The 23,628-nt window shown below is 44.0% G+C and overlaps 1 long non-coding RNA gene across 3 annotated transcripts in view; it reads left to right on the forward strand.

Moving 5' to 3' along the window:
* Positions 1 to 23,628, forward strand: part of LOC138183817 (uncharacterized) — a 97,943-nt gene that overhangs the window by 14,989 nt on the left and 59,326 nt on the right. For 2 of the 3 annotated variants that reach the window (XR_011174167.1, XR_011174168.1), the window contains one exon: positions 8,378 to 8,691. The exons of the other annotated variant lie outside the window; for it this stretch is intronic. This is a non-coding gene — a long non-coding RNA (uncharacterized LOC138183817). Of the gene's footprint in view, positions 1 to 8,377; positions 8,692 to 23,628 lie in introns of those variants that run through there. 3 annotated transcript variants of the gene reach the window in all.

Genomic DNA, 23,628 nt, shown 5'->3' on the forward strand with positions numbered 1-23,628 from the left:
TTAACATTGACTAGAACCAATGGACATCGCAGATCGTTGCCCTCACCTTACTAACGAAAAGTGTGAGCAACGAATCCGCTTTCTTCGTTCAAAAAACCACACTCACACCGAGCTTTCCTTCGTAATTGCATGAGAGCGGAACATCAGTCTATTCAATTGCTACTTCTGCTACGTCAAGAAGGTCACCTTCGTCTTATATTCAACTGTAAGAGCCTTGGTCTGCTACGAAAGAACATTGTGATCATCTATAAGAGTTTCATACTTCAATGTATCGTCTACGATATTTATATCATATGTAACGGTGTAACTATTTACTGTATTATGTTATTGGAAATATGAATTTTATAACCTTGTTGATCGCAGTGTTATACCACATCAATCACCCCTATTATCCCACAAGAAATAAGAGGATCGATCTGTTCGTGGTGTCGATTCTCATAATCGTAACGAGAATTTACGACTCCCGTTGAGGCGCTTCCTCGCGATCGCATCTCCCCGCGACAGATCGAAAATACATGTTCCTTCGAGCTGGATCACGTGCCATTGAAAAGTGCACTTGCCAGTGACCATACAGTGTCACGTGATATCAACATTTTATCGACTTAATCACCACACGAGCAGCCATCGGAAAGGAACTCCTTCCTCGCTAAGCATATACTCGATCCCACGCCGCACAATGACGAGTGGCAACCGATTCCCGGACCAACGTCCAGTTCTTCAAGATAAGCTCGTTCAATCTATTAAACTAAAACATGGCCCACGCTGAACAGGTCAGTACATTGCGGCGGAGACGAAGCGCTTTAATCGGTCGATTGACAATCACGAAGTATCAACACGACGAATATCAAGAGGACGGCTAAGCAAGAACTACCTAATATCTTGCCGCAAATCGATGAAAATAATCGCGGTCCAAGACGAATTTGCAGCGTTAGACCAGGAAGAAGCTGGGCGTGTAGTATCTTTAGCGCAAGAATATAACAACGTTGACACACGAATACTAAAACTCCTTGACTAACTACAACCATCAACCCAGTCGATACTCAAAAAACGCGATTCCAGCAATGAGCTCGAACCGATATCGATTAAGTTACCGGAGATGCCCTTGACTAAGCTTGACGGCTTCATCGAAGAATGGGAATATTTTTACGACACATTCGTGTCTACAGTTGACCGCAATGTGAATCTAACATCGGTCCAAAAGTTCCAATCTTCGAGCATCCGTAACTGGAAGGGCCGCACGTAGCATTCCGGCATTGGAAGTCACAGATTCCAATTACTCGATCGCTCTTAACGTGCTGAAAGAAAAATTTGACTGTCACCGTCGAATCTGTATGCTGCACTGGGAGTTGCTACGAAACTATCCTAAAATAACGGAGGGAACACCAAAAGCCGTAGAAGACTTGCTTGAAACAGCTCAAGGTGAGTCTTAAAGCGCTAGAGAAATTGGGCGAGCCTATTACCTTAAACATAATACTCATCGAGTTGCTTTCATCGAAACTACCTTCGTCCATGACAGCGCACGTTGCCTAATAAAAGAATACCATCATACGCACATTTGATGGAGTTTCTTCAAACCCGGGCTAACGGTGATGACCTCCGATCGAAATCGAATAAAACCAAAAGGCATCCTACCAATCTCCCCGTCACCGAAAACACTTACCGCGAGGGCAAACATTCACCACAACAAACAGGACGTTGGTGTGTTCGACATGCCAAGGACCCCACGAAATCAAGCATTGCAAGGCCTTCAAAGCCAAATCGGCAACCAAACGCTTTGAACTTGTAAAAAGGGCATCACTCTGCACAAATTGCCTAGGCAGAGCACACTCTCTTACCTAATGTTCAGCTGTTTTGTGTCACATATGTGTACACCGACACCACGTATATTTACATCGGGAACATACCAATGTCAGTTCCCGTGTATCGAGCGGTCGATCGTCGAGCGGACAGTCGTCGAGCGGTCGGTTGTCAAGCGGTCGGCCGTCGAACGACCCATCCCCTCACAGACGATCATCACCTGGATCGCTGATACCGCATTCTTCACATCGTTCGAGATGTACCACAGAACCTTCGCGAAAATCTCCTCCGTCATCTCCAAGGAGTCGGAAAACTCCTCAATATGAATCTCAGTCATCACGGACCAAATGCACCGACCAAAACTCCTCGTCCAAACCCCAATCGGGGAAAAGTTGACTAGCTAAACCGAAGACAAAAAAAGGACCGAGTTGTAAATACCTCTCCAAACGTCACACTGCATTATGATCTGTTGGTCACAGCACAGATCAATATTTTATATAATAGAGCACAACCAATACGAGTCAGAGCTTTCCTAGACACTGGGTCTCGTATGAACTTGATGAACGAAAAGTTCGCAAACTCCCTCGGCATAAGGCAAAGGAGAAGTGCGGTCCCAATCGGCGCTCTCAATAACTTAATCACTACCGCGAAGCGCCACATCACAGTCACCCCTACTTCCATGGAGGGCACATATAAACGTACAGTGACATTTTTAATAATACCGACCATGTTACCATTGGTCCGAGATCAACCAATCGATCGTTCAACCATACAAGTACCCAGGAATCTACGATTAGCCGATCCAGCATTTCACAGGCCAAGCCCAATGAGCTCAGGACCAACCTTAGCCTCATTATGCGTCGGGTAGATCAAGATAATGTATTCTAATGATACCGAGTTGTGCTCGCACAAGATTCGATTCGGTTGTGTCAGCGGGGGGAGCCCAGCCGCTCAATCGACTATACATTCATTCCACGCAATCACGACAGATATACAAACGGATCTCGCCCGCTTTTGGGAAATCGTCGAGAGACCGCCTACCATACATCTCTCGACATTGGAACAACTATGTGAGGAGCATTTCCGAAACCATGACCAACGCACCAAGGAAGGGCGATACATCGTCGCCCTGCCATTCAACGAGAAGCGTCCCACACTTGGGACGTCGAAGTCCGTTGCAGTGAGCAGGCTCGCCTCTCTTCATCGCCGATTCCAACGCGACAAACAATTTGAAACCGCGTATAGCACGGTGAGTCAAGAATATTTAGACTTGGGTCACATGACGAAGATCACGACTGATCACCCCTCAAGCAACTGGTATTATTTACCGCATCACGGCGTGATCAAGGAATCAAGCGATATTACCAAACTTAAGGTTGTGTTCGGCGGATCCGCACCCAGCACCACCGGAGTATCTCTACGATACTCTTCATACAGGATCGAAGTTACAAGAGGATCTATTCGACATTCTAATGAGATTCCGCTCACATCAATTTGTCCTAACGGGCGATATTGAGAAGATGTATCGACAAATCCTAGTACGCCCAGAAGACTGGAAATATTAACTACTTCTATGGCGTAATTCCAACGGGGAGAAGAAACATATTAACTCAACACCGTGACGTTCAGACTATAAGCAGCCCCATACTTAGCCCTACGGTGCCGAAAACAGTTGTCAGACAACGAGGGACACCGATTCCCGCGAGCGTCATCGGTTTTACAGCGCGACTTCTATGTCAATGACGCCCTCACCGGAGCTGATACGAAGGAAGAGGTACAAGAACTTACTCAACTTCTCCGATCGGTCGGCTTAAACGTCCGAGAATGGGCTTCTAACGATGAGGACATACCTCGAGGGCTACCCGAAAAGGACAGTAATCGAAGATTACAATTGGATGAGTCGCAAGCTCTAAAAACTCTCGGCATTTTTTGGGATTCCCATGATGATGCAATACTTTACTCGGTCGAAGCCAACGCCCACACCTCTCGTGTGACAAAGCGATCCATCAGTTCCGTGATCGCCAGAATCTATGATCCTCTAGGATTGCTCGCATCAGGGATTGTTAGAGCAAAGATCATACTTCAACGAATCTGGTCGTTGAAAGTCGACTGGGGTGAGTCCCTCCCGGGAAACTTGCATTCCGAGTGGAACCAATATTGTGCCAAATTGCCATTACTTAATGATATTCGGTTTCCTCGCAAAACAATAATAAAATCAGCCATTGAGATTGAGCTCCACGGCTTTTGCGACGTCAGCGAAAGGGCGTACGGAACCTGTGTTTATCTACGTACATTCAATTCTGACGGAAACATCCAGACACGACTACTCACGGCGAAATCAAAGGTAGCTCCACTCAAATCGCAAACCATTCCACGACTTGAACTGAGTGGAGTCAGTCAAAATAACCGGACCGGAGTACCGGTCAAAATAAATCGGACAGTTTATTGGACGGATTCCAGTATTGTTCTTCATTGGCTCAATTCGTCACCACACACACTCAAAACGTTCGTTGCAAATCGTGCAGCAAAAATTCAAAATAAGACTAGCTACACCGATTGGCGTCATGCCCCACCAATGATAATCCTGCGGACCTAATTTTTTCGAGGACAATCACCCGAAGATTTTCTGCAGCCGAACATTTGGCAAACTGGACTACAGTGGCTGCAGCAATCTGAAGAGTGTTGGCCTATGTCCAACACCTTTGGCCAACATACCAGAGCACAAAACAGTGATTTTTCTAGCCACAACTTCTGTCGACCTTAGTCTCCTAGACAGATTTTCATCTTGGCCTAAATTAATCCGAATTACTGCTCGCTGTCTTCGGTGGAAACATAAACAAAACCGGTCGTCACCACTAACCACAGAGGAACTAAGTGTTTCCCACGACAAACTCATTAAACTATTCCAATCCAGTCTCTTTTCTGAAGAGAAAGCAACACTCCGGAAAGATCGAAACATGCCAGTCAATAGGAAACTCCAACGACTCAACCCTTTCATTGACAAGGAAGGAATGTTGCCCGTCGGGGGCCGACTGAGTCAAGAGCCGATGGCCTTCGCCCAAATCATACAAACATCCGATCATATTGCCTAAATCTCCGGTTACATCACGAATAATAGATCACGAGCATAAGGTCAGTATGCATTCAGGGACACAGGCTACTCCTTACGCAGTGAGACAACAATACTGGGCCATCGATGGCCGAAGTCAAGTATGGCGTACGATTAAAAGTTGCGTCCGTTGCTGTCGTGCTCATCTACCACCAGTAGACTACATCATGGGTAATTTGCCGGAGGCTCGAGTAACGGAGTCACGACCATTCACAAACGTCGGTGTCGATTATTGTGCTCCATTTTACATTAAGGTCAAGGTATACGTAGTGATCTTCGTATGCCTGGCAGTCAAGGCGGTGCACATTGAACTCAATGTGGCGATCTCACACACGAAACACAAACACCACTTTAGACGCGTCGTCGGCAACGAATTACTTACCTTCGAACAATTTAACACACTCATCATCGAAATCGAATCAGTTCTCAACTCCTGACCACTCACTCTCATATCCACGGATCTCAAAAATCTCCTCGTCCTCACTCCGGCCCATTTCCTCATTGGCGATTCCTTAAGGAGTTTGCGGGAGCGAGATTTCAGGGACACTCCATCCAATTGGCTCTCCAGATGACAGCATATCCAACAAATCAAACAACATTTTTGGAACCGCCGGCATAAGGAATATCTCAATGAACTGATAAACTGCAGCAAGTGGAACAAGGGCGGACACAACATCCAAGAAGGCACAATCGTCATCCTCCGGAGGACAACGTTCCATCAATTCAATGGCCCTTATAATACGAACAGCTACTGTGCAGACATAATCGAGCCTCCCGGATCGCGGCGTCAAACGACTGGTCCCCCTACCATGTCAATCAGATCCAGATGAGTCCGGTCAATCAGGGATAGTGAAGTCTAACCCATATTTATAGAGTTATGATCGGGGTCCTCTCAACGGGGGGAGGATGTTACGTCGCGTGAAATGGTCCGTGCGACGTCCTTGATTGTGTGACCGTCAAGGCCCAAGCCCCCTTAGACAGACCCTCTATAAATCAAGGCCCCACCATAAACCGAATCTTATTAGCTTGCAGGAACCTTTAATCCTGCAAGTATTTTCGGTTTATAGCTGGTATTTAAAACAGTCCTTAGGTATACTGCAAGCTCTTACAAACACGGAGAAAGCGGGTATTTACCTATTGGGAAAAACCGAATATTTGGCTAACGGAAATGCTGGTTTTTCTCATAAACAATGTCACCTACGCCACGTTGGTAGAAGGTTTCCTCCTCCTATCTTCATTTATTAACTTGGACCAATTGGCATCGCGGATCGTTACCGTCACTTTCCTAAAGTAAAGTGTGAACAACTTATCCGCGTAGTTAGTTCAAAGGGACACACCCACACTTCCCTTTCCTCCGTAATAATACGAGAACACCTAGACAGAAAAAACTACAAACTCTCATCAGTCAACATATCTTTACCTGTCTCTATCCTTATAACAGTCACGTACTTTACGTATTAGTGTAACTAGGTTTTATATAACGTGGTTCGAGTGAATTGTGATTTATGTTAATTCAGTGTGTATTACATTGTGATTGCTGAATTCATAATGGTCGTCCCGCAGAATTCACCTGCGGGTCGTAGCCGTTCGTTGAACACTACGAAGTTGGTGGAGGAGAGGTGATCGATGGTCCAGAATGAGCGGCTGAAAAAAAGAGGAGGATGTCACGTCGGAGACACAAGAAATCACGAAACCGATAGATCGCCGGTGATCTCCTCGCGTCGCAGTTTAAACGTTTTACGAATAAGGTGAAGAAATTGAACTGCGTATATGATAATAGAATTTATTATGCAAATCCAACAGAGTGTTTGTTCAAAGTGTTACAACAGAATGATTCAAAGTGATAACAGACTGATTCAAAATGTTTTAACAGGCTGGGACGAGCTTATTTTGGAGGGTTTTTATACTGGGGTTTTAGTCCCTCTGGAGGGGTTATCGTCGGGTGTATATCAGAGGCGGCTATTCCGTTACTATATGGTTATTGTTTCGATAGTTGTGGCTTGCAAGATGTTTCGTCTACCGTATTACTGCTTCTGAGCGTGTGACATTCTTGAGCGTCTGATACGCGCGTGTATATTTAACTCGCGCGCAGGGTGCCAGATATAACGCGAGCTTTAAGGTCGCTCAGGCAAACTTTTGTTTCATTCATGAACATTTCAATATTTCGGACGAAAAATGCAGATGGAAAATGTATACGGAATGTTTATGGAATTGTTTTACGTTGAATATGGATTTGGCTGGAGGGACTAAAATTGTTTTCCGTACCGTGCTATAGGTTTTCATATAGGTACATTCCTCGTCAAAGAGATAGCCCATGTGAGCTATCTTCAATTTCTCAATGACGCGTGTAATGTTTTTCGTCTGTAACGTATAGTATCAAAAGATTATAAGCTTAGGATATGCGGTTCGTTGAAAATAATTAAAAATATTATGAGATTTAGTGTGTAACAAAAAAAAAAAATGAGTACATCCCCCTTAATTTTCTATTACTTCTATTGTACGATTTGCTATCGATTTATGTAGTTTCTGAATATAATTTTGACTCAATGTATCCCATTCGCGTACAATTGCATTTTTTAATTCTTGTACGTATTGTCACTGCTTTCCATTCGCGTATACGCCGTGAACAAGTTCTGCCCAGCAATTTTTAATAATATTAAGGTCCGGGGTGCTAGCCACGACAAAACAGATATATTTGCATGAAAGTATGATTGGACCAATCCTGATGTGTGTACAGGTGCATTATCTTGTTGAAAGATGTAATCAGGTCCAGAAACGCGTTCTGCACGATTATTTATTTGTTCGTTGATTAAATTTATGTACCGGCCACTATTCATTCTCCCATCGATGAACATGATACATGTCTTGCCGAAATAACCAAAGCCGGCCCAAACCATCACGCTGCCTCCTCCCATTTGTCTTCGAATTGCCGACATTGTCTCTTTTCTTATGTCATGAAAATAATATTGGAACCCATCAGGACCATCCAAGTTGAATATTTTTCGCCTGAAAATAGTACCCTTCTTCATTCCTTTTCCAATGCATTCTTTCTTTTGCAACGCGTAAACGTTCTATTTTGTATTTCGTTGTTAACGAAGGTCTCTTTTCCAATTTTAGCCTCTTAACATCTTTGCAGTATAGTAGAATTCGACGAACACTTGAAACACTGGCACTAACACTAGATTTTTTCATTACTTGCCTCGTTGTTAACTGCGACTTCCAACTTGCTACACGCAAAATTGCTCGCTTATCACGATCGGATAACGATGGCGACCGACCAGTGCATTACTTTTGTTAGCATTAATTGCAGTTGCAGTGCATTAATTGTGCATTACTTTTCGACTTCTTCTTATTACTTTCGATATTTTTGCTACTAAAAATTGTTGCTGTTTTAGTTCAAGAATTTGCTTTTTTTCAGACTTGTTTAATTTTTTCCGCATCCCATACTTACAAATCTATATAATATTGTAGCGACACACGAGCTAGAGGACAAATCGAGCCACGTGTGGTCTTACCTCGGAGTATCAATAACGTTAGGAAATACTGTAAGAATATGTAAACTTCGGGCAAAAACAATGTCGCCGCTTTGTGGGACCGTCTAACAAAGGCGAATGGAAATTTACCGGTACCCCCTCGACCAGCATAAATAAACAAACGCGATCGTAAGGTGACCAATTTTCATCAGTCTCAGTCGCGTGCGATATTATTAGCAAGTTATACACAGTTTTAGCGAATCTGTTAGTATCGAGCGTCTTAACGAACATCCTTCGTATCTATTTATTATTTCAAAATACACTCGATGATTTTAACAGTTATCATGTCATTTAAAATCGCACGACCAATCATACCTCCACAATATTCTAACTGTTATATTTAGATTCATTTGATAGATTATGAAGTACTGAGCAATTTCTAAACATCATAACAGAGTGGGCTATCATTTCGACCTTAATATGAAACAGTTTTTCTTCATTAACAACATTGTGACTTATTTCCAGCAAGTCGCATATTCTGAGTTCATAATGTTTCGATATTATACGTTTCAGACGACAAATTTTACACGCGTCATTGAGAAATTAAAGATAGCACATCTGGGCTATCTTTTTGGCGAAGAGTGTAGTATCGTAGACGAATGGCCTAAGAGATATCAGGTGAACCATAAACAATGTCGCGAGAAAGCCTAAGTGCTGACAAGCCCATCAATGTGTAGCGGTATATGAGCTAGAGGACGAATCGAGCCACGTGTGATCTTGCCTCGGAGTATCAACAACATTAGGACATACTGTAAGAATAAGTAAACTTCGGGCAAAAACAATGTCGCCGCTTCGTGGAACCGTCTAACAAAGGCGAATGGAAATTTACCGGTACCCCCTCGACCAGCATAAATAAACAAACGCGATCGTAAGGTGACCAATTTTCATCAGTCTCAGTCGCGTGCGATATTATTAGCAAGTTATACACAGTTTTAGCGAATCTGTTAGTATCGAGCGTCTTAACGAACATCCTTCGTATCTATTTATTATTTCAAAATACACTCGATGATTTTAACAGTTATCATGTCATTTAAAATCGCACGACCAATCATACCTCCACAATATTCTAACTGTTATATTTAGATTCATTTGATAGATTATGAAGTACTGAGCAATTTCTAAACATCATAACAGAGTGGGCTATCATTTCGACCTTAATATGAAACAGTTTTTCTTCATTAACAACATTGTGACTTATTTCCAGCAAGTCGCATATTCTGAGTTCATAATGTTTCGATATTATACGTTTCAGACGACAAATTTTACACGCGTCATTGAGAAATTAAAGATAGCACATCTGGGCTATCTTTTTGGCGAAGAGTGTAGTATCGTAGACGAATGGCCTAAGAGATATCAGGTGAACCATAAACAATGTCGCGAGAAAGCCTAAGTGCTGACAGGCCCATCAATGTGTAGCGGTATATGAGCTAGAGGACAAATCGAGCCACGTGTGATCTTGCCTCGGAGTATCAACAACATTAGGACATACTGTAAGAATAAGTAAACTTCGGGCAAAAACAATGTCGCCGCTTCGTGGAACCGTCTAACAAACGCGAATGGAAATTTACCGGTACCCCCTTGACCAGCATATATAAACGTACGCGATCGTAAGGTGACCAGTTTTATCAGTCTCAGTCACGTGCGATCTCTTTAGCGAGTTACACACAGTATTAGCGAATTAGTATCGAGCGTCTTAGCGAACATTCTTTTAACGACCAGTATCGAGCAATCTACGGTTTTCTCTGTATTTATAATTACTTTAAAATATATTTGACGGTTTCAATATCGAGTAATCTCGTCATTAAACTACCACACGTTTTACAACATGTTCTTTTAATAAACATTGTGGGTTTTAATATTGTTTAAATGTTAGTGTTTTATTATTATTTATCGTTGTTCGTTATTAATGTTCTAATTTGTGACTATTAATCATTTATTAATTATTGGTATGTTTCAGGTGCGTGCCATGATGCATCGATGTCCTGACGTTTTATGTAAGTAAAAAAAATTTCATTATTGTAATTATTCTTGCAAAGTCATCGAAATACGTCATGGATATTCATTTGTTATAATTAATTTAACTTCTCGTGTTACTTTCATTCTCTGTATTGATGCGCACGTCAACATGAGCGCTTGAGATAAGTTATCTCCGTTTCGGGTGTCGCTACAAAACTGTTTGTTATTTGGATTCTTGAATTTATTATTTTAATTCAGACTCGTGTCATTTGACTTGTATAATATACATGAGGTGGTGTTTGGTGTAAGGTGCCCAAGAAATACTCGGCGGTGTTCAACAACATAATTTATTTAATAATCAACAATCCTCGATTACCACTGACTTTCTTGCTTCTCGACTATGCTTCTATCACGTAATATTCGTGAGAAGAAAATAAAAAAAAGATGAGATGAGGAGGATCCCCAACTCTTATATTTTCTTTTACAATATTTATTGATCAAGTATAAGAATACAATAGATTTACAATATGTAACGTTAGCGTATAACTCCGAAGCATGACCGAGGGTCGACAAGATTTGTCAAGACTGCGCTTTCTGGGTAGATGTTCGGCTTTTATATCCTAAAAGTATTGGTGCTAAAGGGCGATATTGAAAGTTGTGGGTGCCGTGTGCAAAAGCTGATAATGGCTATCTGGATGACGTCATTGGAGGTGTGGTGACCGTCACATTCCCCCTTTCTTAGAATGATTTTGGTTCTCCAAAATCTCAACGTTTCTTCATTATGGATTTGTGGAATCGCACTTTGGTAGGTGATCATCTGAATTTGTTCCAAGTGTTCTGTTTCATCTTCTTCGTCCAAGTGGTGGATGGCTAAAGTGTTTTGCAGTATTTCTGTATATATCTTTAGAGGTGTTAGATTTGTCGCAATACTTTGGATGTTATTCTTAGTTTTACAACATAATAAATGAATACATAGTTTTATAGGTAAACATTTCAATAGACACCTGCAACATAACCGACTATTTGTAAAAATGAGGGTCCCCATGATTTAAGAGACTATTGGTTAGTAAAACTGATTTTGTCGGATATTTGGTCTAAGTTATTCTGATATTCTGGCATGTTACTAGAAATTCTAGGTGTTCTTTCGATTTTGTCTAACAAATGATCTATTCTTGTATCATTTTCAAAGGGAGTCGTTTTGAGCTTATATTCAAATGTTATATTGACTTTGCATTGTCCTATCTTCTTTATACTATCGTTGAATATTATGCATATTACATTGTTCATCAGGTGACTGAATTATGGAAGGTCTTCCTATTTTAATTTGTTTCTGAGTATTATCACAAAGCACGTGTATTTCAATTTCATCTTTTGGCATAGCTATATATTGGTTTTCAGCTGTTAATGGAATGAAAGTTATATCTTCGATTTTATAAACGGCAAATTTACAAATGTTTATTCTTTTGTTAAAGTTTATTATTTCTCACAAACAGTCGTGGATAGATTTCTTGTCATGTGTCGCTTGAGTTTGTTTGCACATTGTAATTCCTATTTTTATATTAGAATTATGATCGAGGTATTCATTATCAACGTTCATGTATGTATATTGTTGTGTAAAAAATATTGGATGTTCAAATACTGGTGCCAGAAATGCTTGGCCTTTTTTGGTTGATATGAGGTATACTCGCACTATATCCCATGCCAAGTCCGTTAATAAGGGTACAGTTATTTTAAAGAAAACTTTATTTTGCCCGGAGTTTATTTATCGTTACCTTTCGTGCGTTAAGGAAGAGTCAACGTCCGTTTGGACTGTACGTTCGGAATGACTGTTAGTGTATACAATTATTCATCCAATATAGTAATAAGTAAATAGCTTCATAATATGTAACCTAATTACTAATCTTACAATCCACTCTTACTGTTGCTAATAAATCTAATAAGCCTAAACAATTTTATCTCTTATATTATTAATTTCACTCTGCTATATGAATCACTAAACCACATATTTGATTCCAACTATCTTACTATTTTATCCATACTTATCATCAAATACTATATATAGGCACTCTCACCAACGATCCGACTTCCTATTATTAAAATCTCTGCACTCTATATAAAACATCAAGTACTAACCATCGATCCTATTTACATTGAGCTCGATCCATCAATACTTAGCCAAAGTTCTCTATTAATAATTTAAAATTAAAAATACTATCAACTTCAAGTCATGCTATATATGAAAATCATCATACTATCTCATTATATTATTCGTCAACCTATATAAAGTTAATATAAGGTCGCCAATCAAACATAAATAGTTGCTTTTTTTACTAAAAATCCTACAAAATATCTATCTACTTATAATTTTAAATTATAAATATAATGACTATGTAACTACCTCAATTAAAATGTACAATCTAATCAATTATTGATTCTATAGATTGGGTAACGCAATTGTACGTATGGGATGACTATAAGTGTATACAATTATTCATCTAATATATGTGAGTAAATAGTTTCATAATAGCTATCCTAATTACTAATCTTACAATCCACTCTCACTGTTGCTAATACATCTAATAAGCCTAAAAATTTCTCTTATATTGTTAATTCATTATTCAATCATTCATAATTTGGGAACCTCTTTTTTCGCGAGTAGGGGAAAATGTATTACGCATACCCGACAACCCGCGTCGCCGGGTTATGTGGGACTCGGCTGATGGCAGTGCATTACCCACTAAAAACACCTCCTCTTCCAATCCTTCTTCGAGCGTGGGGTTACGTCGCCACTGTTAAATAAACATTACTTCGGCGAAACCCCACTCAACGCGTCTGCTCCTTATTTATCAAATGCCTTCTTTTCTTCGGAGATAGTCAAACATCATCTTCCCATCTTCTAGTAGCTCCGCCTTTGGCTCTTTCTTGCGCCTGTCTCGCTTTCATCACTGTCCCGCAGAAGCTCCGGAACAGCCCCCAGGTATGGTCGTCGACCGACACCAATGCGATTATATTATTCACTGTAAACGTGTCGACAACAACATTCTCCAGAGTGGTACGTTGGACTGTCCATCTTGGTCACCTCAGTAAGGCGTGCCCAGCATCATCTGGACACGCATCGCAATCCCAACATTTGTCAACGGTTTCCTTGTTAATCCTAACCCTATACGTGTTGAAGATACCCAGTCAACAGCTGCATGCTATAGTGATCCATATTTCTCTTCCTCTTCCGGAAGGTGGCTGCGTCCTCAATCAACCTCTTTGTCCAATTGTTCGCGTTGTACTTTGCCCACTCACTTCTCAACTCGTCCACGGCTTCCTCTCCGTAAAGATGGAGCTGATTCAGGAGCACTTCTGGATCGCTGAGGCCTGGTCAAGCTAGCTTCTTCCTAACCTCGTAGATTCTCCCTTGCCCTGATATGAATGGGCATGGTGCCCGTCAACACACACAACGCCACACACAACGTCTTGACCTTGCTAAGCGCATCCACCCAAACCGGGGAGGCATATAGCACGACCAACTTCCATACCCGATAGTACAACTTCCTACAGGCGTCAGAGGGGTCGCTCACATTCGGTAGGAGCCCACTGATGGCGCCTACAATCGCGTCCGCTCTAGTACAAACTGCTTCGATGTGGTCACTGAATTTCCTTTCGGAGTCCGACACCACGCCTAGATATTCAACCCTTTCGCGTGTGATAAACACCTCTGCTGTCAAAGTTATGTTAAAATTCTTTGGAACTCTCATTCTCGTCAATAAAGTGATCTCAGTTTTATCCTTTGCTATCTGGAGATCCGAATTTTCATATCATTTTAGGATCGTCTTCATGTGGAGATTCAAATTGACCTCCACACTTTCCTTCTTCTTCAGAACCACCAAGATAGCAAGGTCGTCCGCAAACGCAAAAGCTCTCAAATTTACTCGATTGTCAAATCTGGTCAACAGGCCATCGTAAACTAGGTTACACAGAAGGAGACCTACCACAGAGCCCTGTGGAACACCAGCAAAAATTTGTTTCACGATAAGACCACTCGGGTTGTCGAGAACTACGAAACGGTCCTTGTGGTAGTTCACGAGAACCCTCGTCAAATTGGGGGGGAGGAGGACTCCTACGCTTCGCTTCTTTCAGGATTATCTCCCACCGCATGGAATTGAACGCGTTTTTAACATCGATGCACACCATGACGCAAACAATGCCCTTCTTTCTGCAAGAATCGGCGAACTTGCAGACCTGCGAGATGGCACCGATGGTACTCTTCCTCTTGCGGAGCCAAAATTGATTTCGGTAGAACGGGTCCAATCCCAGTTCCTTCTCAACGGCCGACTTGAACGTGTTTTCCCAAACTTTGCTCATCGCCAGTAGGATACTTATTAGGTCGGTACGACGAGACCAACCTGGGACCCTTCCCCCGATTTGTTTAGCAAGGTCAGCTGGGCCACTTTCCATTTCGCTGGAACTCGTCCCGTCTCGTAGATAGAAATCACCATGGCGAGAAGTTCCTGTGCTGGATGCTCGAATATCAATTTAATAACTGATCCCGGAACCCCATCGATACCAACGGCCTTGTTAACATTCAGCTGGCCAACCGCTGCTCTTACCTCGTCCATTTGGACCACATTACCCGCTCCGGGGGTCCCACCGCCATCATTCTCTGTTACGTTCTCATTCGCGACGCCTATATCCTCGATTAAGAAGAGTTTACCGATAATGTTATCAGCCTGCTCCCTCCCCAGGCTCACATTCTGCTTGCTCCATCTAAGCCTGGCTATGACTCTTTTATAAGGCAAGCCCCACGGATCGTGGTCGAGGGTAGCTGTGAACCCCTTCCAGGCCAGCCTCTTACTCGAATAGATAGCTAACCTGAGCTCATTCTTGCTCTTCCTATAATCGGCTCTCAGCTTTCTACGCCTCGATCTCTAAGTTAATCTTCTCTTCTTCTCGGGGTCTCTCCTCGGAGCCGCGCAATCTCATCGTTCCATCAATAATTCGGGTTTCTACTCTCCTTAGTGGGAACACTTTCTTGAGTGAAGCCTCACAAGGTTCTCAGATGATCCGTTGCAAGTAATCCTCTTGTTTTGTCATCTCCCCCAACTGTGCTTCCAATGATTTATTTTTTGTATCGTCAAAACTTCTTAGAAACGTCTTAGGTACAATGTCCTTCGTCGAATATTTAAAAAGTCCATTGCTTTTAAACCTAGCCCTTCCTCTGAACTCTTGCAAAACGTATCTGTGGTCCGATGCACTACAGTCTTCAAGGACCCCAGAACGTTTATGACTCTCAAGGAGCTTACAGCTCACACTCGTTATATCCAGGAAGGTCCTCCTCGAGCCTCTCTGAAATGTGGAGCCAATCCGGGTCCCAGTAAGAGCAAGGTGGTTCCTGTCCAGAACCTCCGACAGCATTTGCCCTTCTATCCGTCATAGCGCCACCCCAAGCCATGGATTTCGCATTGAAGTCACCCGCAACGATCACTTCATTGCATCTCCTCGCAGCTGTCCCGATGGATATGTCGAACCTCTCAACGTATTCGTCAAAGCTGTTTATTCCAACGTTTGGCGAATAGTAACCACTCACGCAGTACACTTCACCTATCTTGATCCCGACATATCGCTCCTCTTTGGTCAACACATCTTCGCTGGGGCGGAGGCCACTGAATCTGGTTGCCCAAATAGACGCATCCCCCTTCGTATCATTGTACCAAAAAGGGAGTTCTCGATTCCAATATAATAACCACATCGACGCGCCGCTCCTAGGCAAGCTACTGCATCCGGTCCTGGGCAAGCCTGCCCCTATTCAATTTTATCTGCACTACTTTCAGGGTTCTCTCCCTCTAAGTGTCTCTTTCTGCATTAATTTCCTGAACGTAGGGCACGCTAACGACCCCATAACGTGATTAGTCCGTACCTCGGACCCACTGCTACACAGCGTGCATTTCGGATCGTTATCACATTTCGTAATTGAGTGCCCCATCTCGTCGTATTTCCGGCAACGCTCTTTGTCAGGACTGAACGAACAGCTATTCGCCATGTGCTCTATCCTATGGCACCTGTAGCATCTGATTACCTTGGGAAGGACCCGCGTAGTGGCAATTGTAAGACCAGCTCTTATTTTAATCTCCCCTCCTTGCTCGCGATATACGTAGCGGGTACCACGGCAATAGCAGTCTGCGTGCCAGGCTGCCGCCTTTAGGAAGGTTAACCAGGCTGGTATCGTTACCTCTCAGCTCACTAGTTATGTCCTGCTTCAGGTCCTCCCTACTTTCTAGCGCGTCGATATCCTTGACCTCTACAGATACTCTACTCTGGAGGGAAGAAACACAGACCCTGTCCCCAATAATTTCTTTAATCGTGAGGGCAACATTGCCTCCTTTGACCCCCGCTTTCAATTCCACGAAGATGTCTCTGCTCCTTGTTCGTCTGACGTCCGTGCTCACACTCAACGTCTCCTTCGCCACCATAAGCTCCTTATAAGTATGAATCCAATCCTCATCCTTCAGACTGTTCCGTTCTATTGATGACGATAAGATCTTCAAGAATCCTCACAACTCTGTCCTTGTAGATACCCTCCGGTAGCACGTTCCGATCCATTTTGGCTCTTATGACTCGATACGGCCTCCCCCAAAGATCCTGGTCCAGAGTTGCGCAAAACTCCCTCCGCTTTTCGTCCTTACTGCGCTCGATCGCCCTTTTTAATATCCTCCTAATCTCCTTAAATTCGCTTACCACATGGCCAGCATTGTCTCTCCCAGCAGCCACTGCCCGCTGCGCCCTTCTTCTTGATCTCGGAGTTGTCCTTCTCAACCCGGACAACTCCTCGTTCCACCAGTGGTTGATACTTTTCCTACCGCGCGGCGGGAAAATCTTTTTCAATTTGTCGGTACACGTACGTTTCAGACATTTCTGGAATCGGACGACTTGTGTTGCGTCGTCGTTCGCCATAAAATTGAGATTCTCGTCGAACCTCGTCAGAAATTTTCTCGCATTAATGTTTTTCGTCGACTATTTAAAACTGCCCCGCACCGGCTTCTTTCTATTTTCCAAAAACTCGTGGAATAAATATAGGTGATCCGAGGCAGAGTACCAATCCATAACGGAACCTTTTTTCCAACTGTGCCTCATTCGTCTACTAACACTCAAAATATCCGGGAAGCTCTTGCTTCCATTCCTGGCGAAGGAATACGTCCCCGCCATCCTAATCGGCATCAGCTCGTTTCTTATCAGAGTACCAAGCAGATACGTCCCCCTCGGCTCTGTCCTCCTGCTAGCCCAGACTGTGGATTTCGCGTTTAAAGTCGCCTGCCACTAACAGTGCCGGAGCTCTTCTCCTACCATCGCTTATAACAGCCTCCAATTCCGCTATGTAAGCCGTCGATCTCCTGCCTGCTCACATTGGGAGAACAATATCCACTGATACACATAGTATCCTCGACCCTGACGACGATCACTCCCTCCTTGGTGATAAAAGTCCCGCTTGCAGCGTGCCGCCCATCGAACAGTGTGACCTATAGCGACGCATCCCCAACCGCATCGTTGTACCAATACGGCAACTGTCTATACGGTTCGGAGATGAACACTACATCCACCCATTGTCTTGTGCAAGCCTGCATCTATTCAGGTTTATCTGCAGGACCTATATTTTTTCCCGCGCTTGTACTCCACTCTAACCATCGGACAGGCCAACGAGCCCGTAACATACCTTGCGTTCGCTCCTTCGTTCTTACAGCACATCGCACACTTAGGCTCCTTCGTGCACTCTTTCATTACGTGTTCGCTGCTGCAACATCTCCTTTACAGCTCCCTACCCGGACACGACACTGAGCACCTTGCAGCCGCATGCCCTAACATATGGCATTTGTAGCACTATTGTTAGTCCGGTAGCAGCCTAGCCGAAGCGATGGTCAGACCTGTCCTGAAACTTCTCGCCCCCTCTTCCAGTGGAACCGCACTCGTGGGTAACACCACCACCACCACCTGACTTCTCCATGGCGCCATCTTCAACGCCTCCACCTCAACGCTTCCTCCACTCATTATCCCTCACTCTCTTCTAAGGTCCTCCATCAGCTCCTCCTTGGTGGTAAGGGGATCGTTATTTTTTATCTGGACCGTAGCCCCATTCACTTGCGCAGATATCTCCGTCGCATCGCCTAAGACGGCCTGGAGCTTCTTGGCCACCTCGCGCACTACGATTTTCCTATCGAACTCCATGAGTATATGACCAGCCCTGGTCTTCCTCTTAACCGTCGCCCCTCGATCGTATTTCCGGCCGCCATTATTTTTTTATACATTTCCATCCAATCCCGACCATCCTCCACTTTGATCAGGATTGCCTCTTTCCTCTTCCGCGCGTTTAATACGCCTTTACCGCCTACTCTCTCCCCCCTTTCGTTAGCACGTACACCGGAGGATGTCGACCACTGAAGTCCTCTCCTTTCCCTCCTTCTTCTGCCGATCGTGCTCCAGCCCTCCGAGTCTTCGCTACTTTCTCTGTCCGACACTTCATTGGCAACCGAGCGATCGCACATCTACGCATAAGTCGGCTCCCCCTTCCTGGGCCTCTTATTTGTTGCTGCGACCCTCCTCCCATCGCCATAGAACACCATCTTCCTTTTGGGGTAGTCGGCCGCTATCCTCCCTCCTCTCAACCGATACTACACCTCGCTTCCCTATCTTCCGTACGGCCCCTTCCATTTTTTCATAGCCAGTACTCGTTTTCCTCCTTCTTCTCGTTTGACCGATACATTGGTCCAACGACATCACAATACCCTTGATCACGTTACCAATATTTCTGATTCCCTCGTTCTTCTCCTTGTAGAGATTGAGCTTTTTCACCAGAGCGTTCAGCATCTGCACTGCCCCTGACAAGGCTTGCGTGAAGCCCTTCATCTCACTCATCGTGATCGTGATTTCTTCTCCCTCCGCCACGCTATTCGCAGCGTCGATATCCTTCCTCACGCTCTCCGCCGTCTCGCTGCTCGCAGGTAGCGGTTTCCCCGTATCTAGCGCGCGTACTTATTTCTACCGCTCTCCTCGCCAGATATCTCCACCCTTTATCGTTTCTTCCTACAATCGGCGTACTCTGTTCGCTGTATTCAACACCGAACCACACTTCCCCGTCTTCCGATTCGTTACCGACTTCCACCTCCATTTTTTCACTTATAATCAGGCTACTCTGGAGCCTTTTACTCGGTTTAAATGGACTGAACTCTTCTTCCTCCTCCTTTCCCTTCGGCTTCAGTATCACAGTGATGGTAACATCGCTCAATTTAATATCTGAGGTAGCCCTAGGCTTCTCCGTCTTCCCATCCTTTCTTAGTTCAGTCGCCCCTTCGTCCTCGCCCGAATTACTCCTCCGTCCCGTTGGATTCAACTTAATTTCTCAAGTCGCTTTTCCCGTACGAGGGGGTGCCTCGGGATCCACCTCCCCCCGCCGTTCTTCCAGTAGCTAGATGACCTTCGGGTCGAGCCTGGAAAGCCACTCGAAACACTGACGGGGCCTGGGGGCTCCGAAACCCCTGCGCCGTAATTTTATTCCCTTTTTTAACCTTATCCATCATAAAAATATAAGTCTCGTAGTCCAAAAAACACAGCCGGTCGTCATAGGTTCTAGCCAAATAACCATCCATATAAAGAACAATCATAAGCCCAAAGCTCGCCAGGTCGTCAACAAAGGTAACTTAAACCATTATCAGACATATAATATCAGACGTATAATAATAGTAACCCTATAATAATATAAACATCTATCTACAAAATAAATAAATAAATAAATAACTAATAAATGATAACTAAATAAATATAATACATAATATTAAAGCTCAATGCATCCCTCATATCGCATACGCAACTCATATCTTACTCTTCCCCAGTTACGTGGCACAATTTAACTTAAGAGTCCGCGAGAAGGAGTTCGAGAAAAGGAGTTCGGCTGGAGTACATGTATTAAAATACAAAATAATACCAAAAATACGAACTCTGGTCGACCCGACTTTATTTATTCATAATAAGAATTACGCCGAGCCGACCACGCATTCGTTCATCACATTACCCGTAACCACATGTCATGCGCATCATGCCATATTAACGCATGCGCCCTACAGTTACCAGCCGCACAATATGGCGCCAATCACCTACCCACGAGCGTGTCTTAACAATATCAACTCCGCAACTCTATATCCGCAGCCCGAAACCCCAACCATTCTGTTTTGCGTGAGGAGAGGAAAATGCTATTACGCATACCCAAAGAGACCCGTGTCTCTGGGTTATGTAGTACTCGGCAGGTGACATCGCCATACCCACTAAAAACACCTCCTCGTTCCTCTATTTGATTAGACACGGACAACCTCGGCATAGACGATCAGCATTCATCAGGGTTGTTCTTAACCGTGTCTCCGAATATTTAACGTTGCGTGCTGGTACCGCTGCTCCTGTTCGCTGACCCCATAGCCCCCCATTTCTCTTCTCTAATTTATCATCGATTTGCAGAACGCTTTGAGCTTTGTCCAGTATTCGTCCTTGGTTACCACGGTGTCCACCAAGTTGTCTACACTTATTCTGACACCTAGGAAATTCTCCAGTTCTATCCTTTTATTCGTCCATTTTGGACTCGCGAACAGAACGTGTTCTGCATCGTCGTTCGGATCGTCAGAATCCCAGCACCTAGTGTCGACCTCCTTACCGGTCCTCTTTCTATAGCTGTTGAAGATTGTGTGCCCCGTTATCATTTGCATCGTGAAGTGATCGACGTCTCTCCATTTCTTAGCAAATATGACCGCATTTCCTATCAACTTCCTAGTTTCCTTGCTGTATTTGCTCCATTCCGCTTGCCATTCCTGTAGGGCTTTCTTACTGATGATGTCAAGTTCTTCTTTCAGCATGATGTATCTATCGATCACCTCGCCTTCAACAGCCATGCTCATATAAATCTTAGTTCTCTCATAAGATTCTTTTAGCATCTTAACTTTAATATAGATCGGTAAATTGCCGGTCAGTACACAAAGCGCCGCATGAAATACAGTGCGGTAAGCTGTAGTCGTGATGCACAGGGTAGTTCGTTGAGTTCTTTTTATAATCCTCCTATTTTTCTCATATCTCATTGCATCAGCCCACACTGGCGCACCATATGTCACTATGGATTTCCAAACACTGTAGTAGAGCCTGCGTGCCAAGCCAGGCGGACCATTGATATTTGGCAGAATTCCTCTTAGTGCTCCCATCTTGATGTCTGCTTTATTGCACATAGTGACAATGTATTTGTCAAATTTCCTGTACGTGTCAATCGTGACATCTAGATATTTAATAGCTTCCACCGTGTAAGTAACCGAGCCACCCAAATTTAGACCAATAACTCTGGGCACCCGCATACCGGTAATGAGTATTATCTCTGTCTTGTCTCTAGCCAGCATCAAGCCCACACTCGCGCACCAGTCACACACGGTTTTCATAATCTCGCCTACTTTCCCACTCACACCTTCATTCTTCTTCACGGCACATGTGATTGCCAGGTCATCTGCAAACGCGATTGCCTTAAAAAGCACCCTATTGTCCAGCGTTTCCAATAATTGGTCATATACAATATTCCACAGAAATGGCCCCAGAACAGATCCTTGTGGTACACCTGCCGCAACCTCGTACTCCACCGTACCAACCTGATTGCTGGCGATTATCTTTCTGTCCGTCAGATAATTTTCGACCAACCTGATAACCTTCCAAGGCAGCGTCCTCCTGGTCAATTCTTCAATAATGCTATCCCAACAAAGGGTGTTAAACGCATTCTTTATTTACGCCGCAATCATCAAACAGATCACCCTTTTTTTCTTACAGGTGTCCGCGAATTTGATCACCTGAGTAATTGCATCCACCGTACTCCTTCTTTTCCTGAACCCGTATTGTCTCCCATACATCTTTCCATAATCTCGTTTAGGCACTTCTCCCATACCTTACTCAGGGCTGGGAGTATGCTTATTGGGCGGTATGCGCTGGGGAGCTAAGGGTCCCTACCCGGTATCCTAAGCAATATCACCCTTGCTGTTTTCCAGCATCTCGGGATGCTTCCAGAGTCCGTGATATTGTTAATCACCTTAGTGATGAGTTCTCTTCTGTTATTTACCAACAACTTAACTATCTCCTGGGACCCCATCTATTCCCACAGCCTTCTTTTCATTGATTTTACCAGTGATATACCCCACATCTTCCTCGTCGAGTATCGTATTGTAGGTGATATCCTCCCTGTCACATTCTTCGACTTCCCTTTGGACCGGTCTGTGTCCAAGAATAAATAAACAATTTAAAATCTCTTTGACCTTGTTAATCGGCATGTCATTCGGAATCCCTTTCATGTTGCATCTACTCATGATTGTGCGATACGGTTTTCCCCATGGGTCCCTTTCTAAGATCTCGCAGAATCCGGCCCAAGCTCTCTTTTTGTTACCAGCTATTTCTTTCATCAACTGATTCCTTATCTCCTTATAGGCGCTGATAAGAACATCAATCCCGCTGGCCTCCTTCTTCCTCGCTCTAGTTACTCTTCTTAAAACTTTATGAGCCTGCGCTCTCAATTCTGCGATCGTTTCGTTCCACCAATAATTGCTGTACCTCCTGTTCGCCGTACAACTCACCTTCTTCAGCGTATTTTCGTATGTTCCCACCATACACTTCTGTAAAAGCTCCGCCTTGTCCGCATCGTCTTTAACTACTCTCACCACAGGGGCCAGGAAGCTATCTTTGCCGGCAGCGACCGCCACGACACTCGGCTGCACCCCGCCATTACCTACATTGAGGGTGCCAACATCCTTCCTCTCCACCACTTTACGGATATCGTCGCTAAACTCGAGGAGCTTAGCATTCTTCCTTGGGGAGCGAGAAGTTCTCGTCGCACCTTCCTTAATCGTTGTCCTCTACTTCGCGCTGCCTCTCCCGACTTCAACGTCGCTCTCGTCGCAGCTATCATCCCCGGTCATATTTACCGATCGAGAGGGGGCTACGGGACCCACCCTCCAGTCACTTGATGACTGTCGGGTCGAGCCTGGTACGCCACTGAAACCACCGACGGGGCCTGGGGGCTCCGAAACCCCTTGCGCCGTAATTTTCTTCTCCTTGTTAACTTTGTCCATAATAATAAAAATTAAAAGTCTCATAGTCCAGAAAAACACAGCCGGTCATCATAAGTTCTAGCTAAATAACCATCCAAATGAAAAGAACAATCATAAGCCCAAAGACTCGCCAGGTCGTCAACAA

The sequence above is a fragment of the Bombus flavifrons genome, chromosome 10, assembly GCF_040668555.2.
Source record: "Bombus flavifrons isolate JBK064 chromosome 10, iyBomFlav1_principal, whole genome shotgun sequence".
In the NCBI taxonomy this organism is placed as follows: Eukaryota; Metazoa; Arthropoda; class Insecta; order Hymenoptera; family Apidae; genus Bombus; species Bombus flavifrons.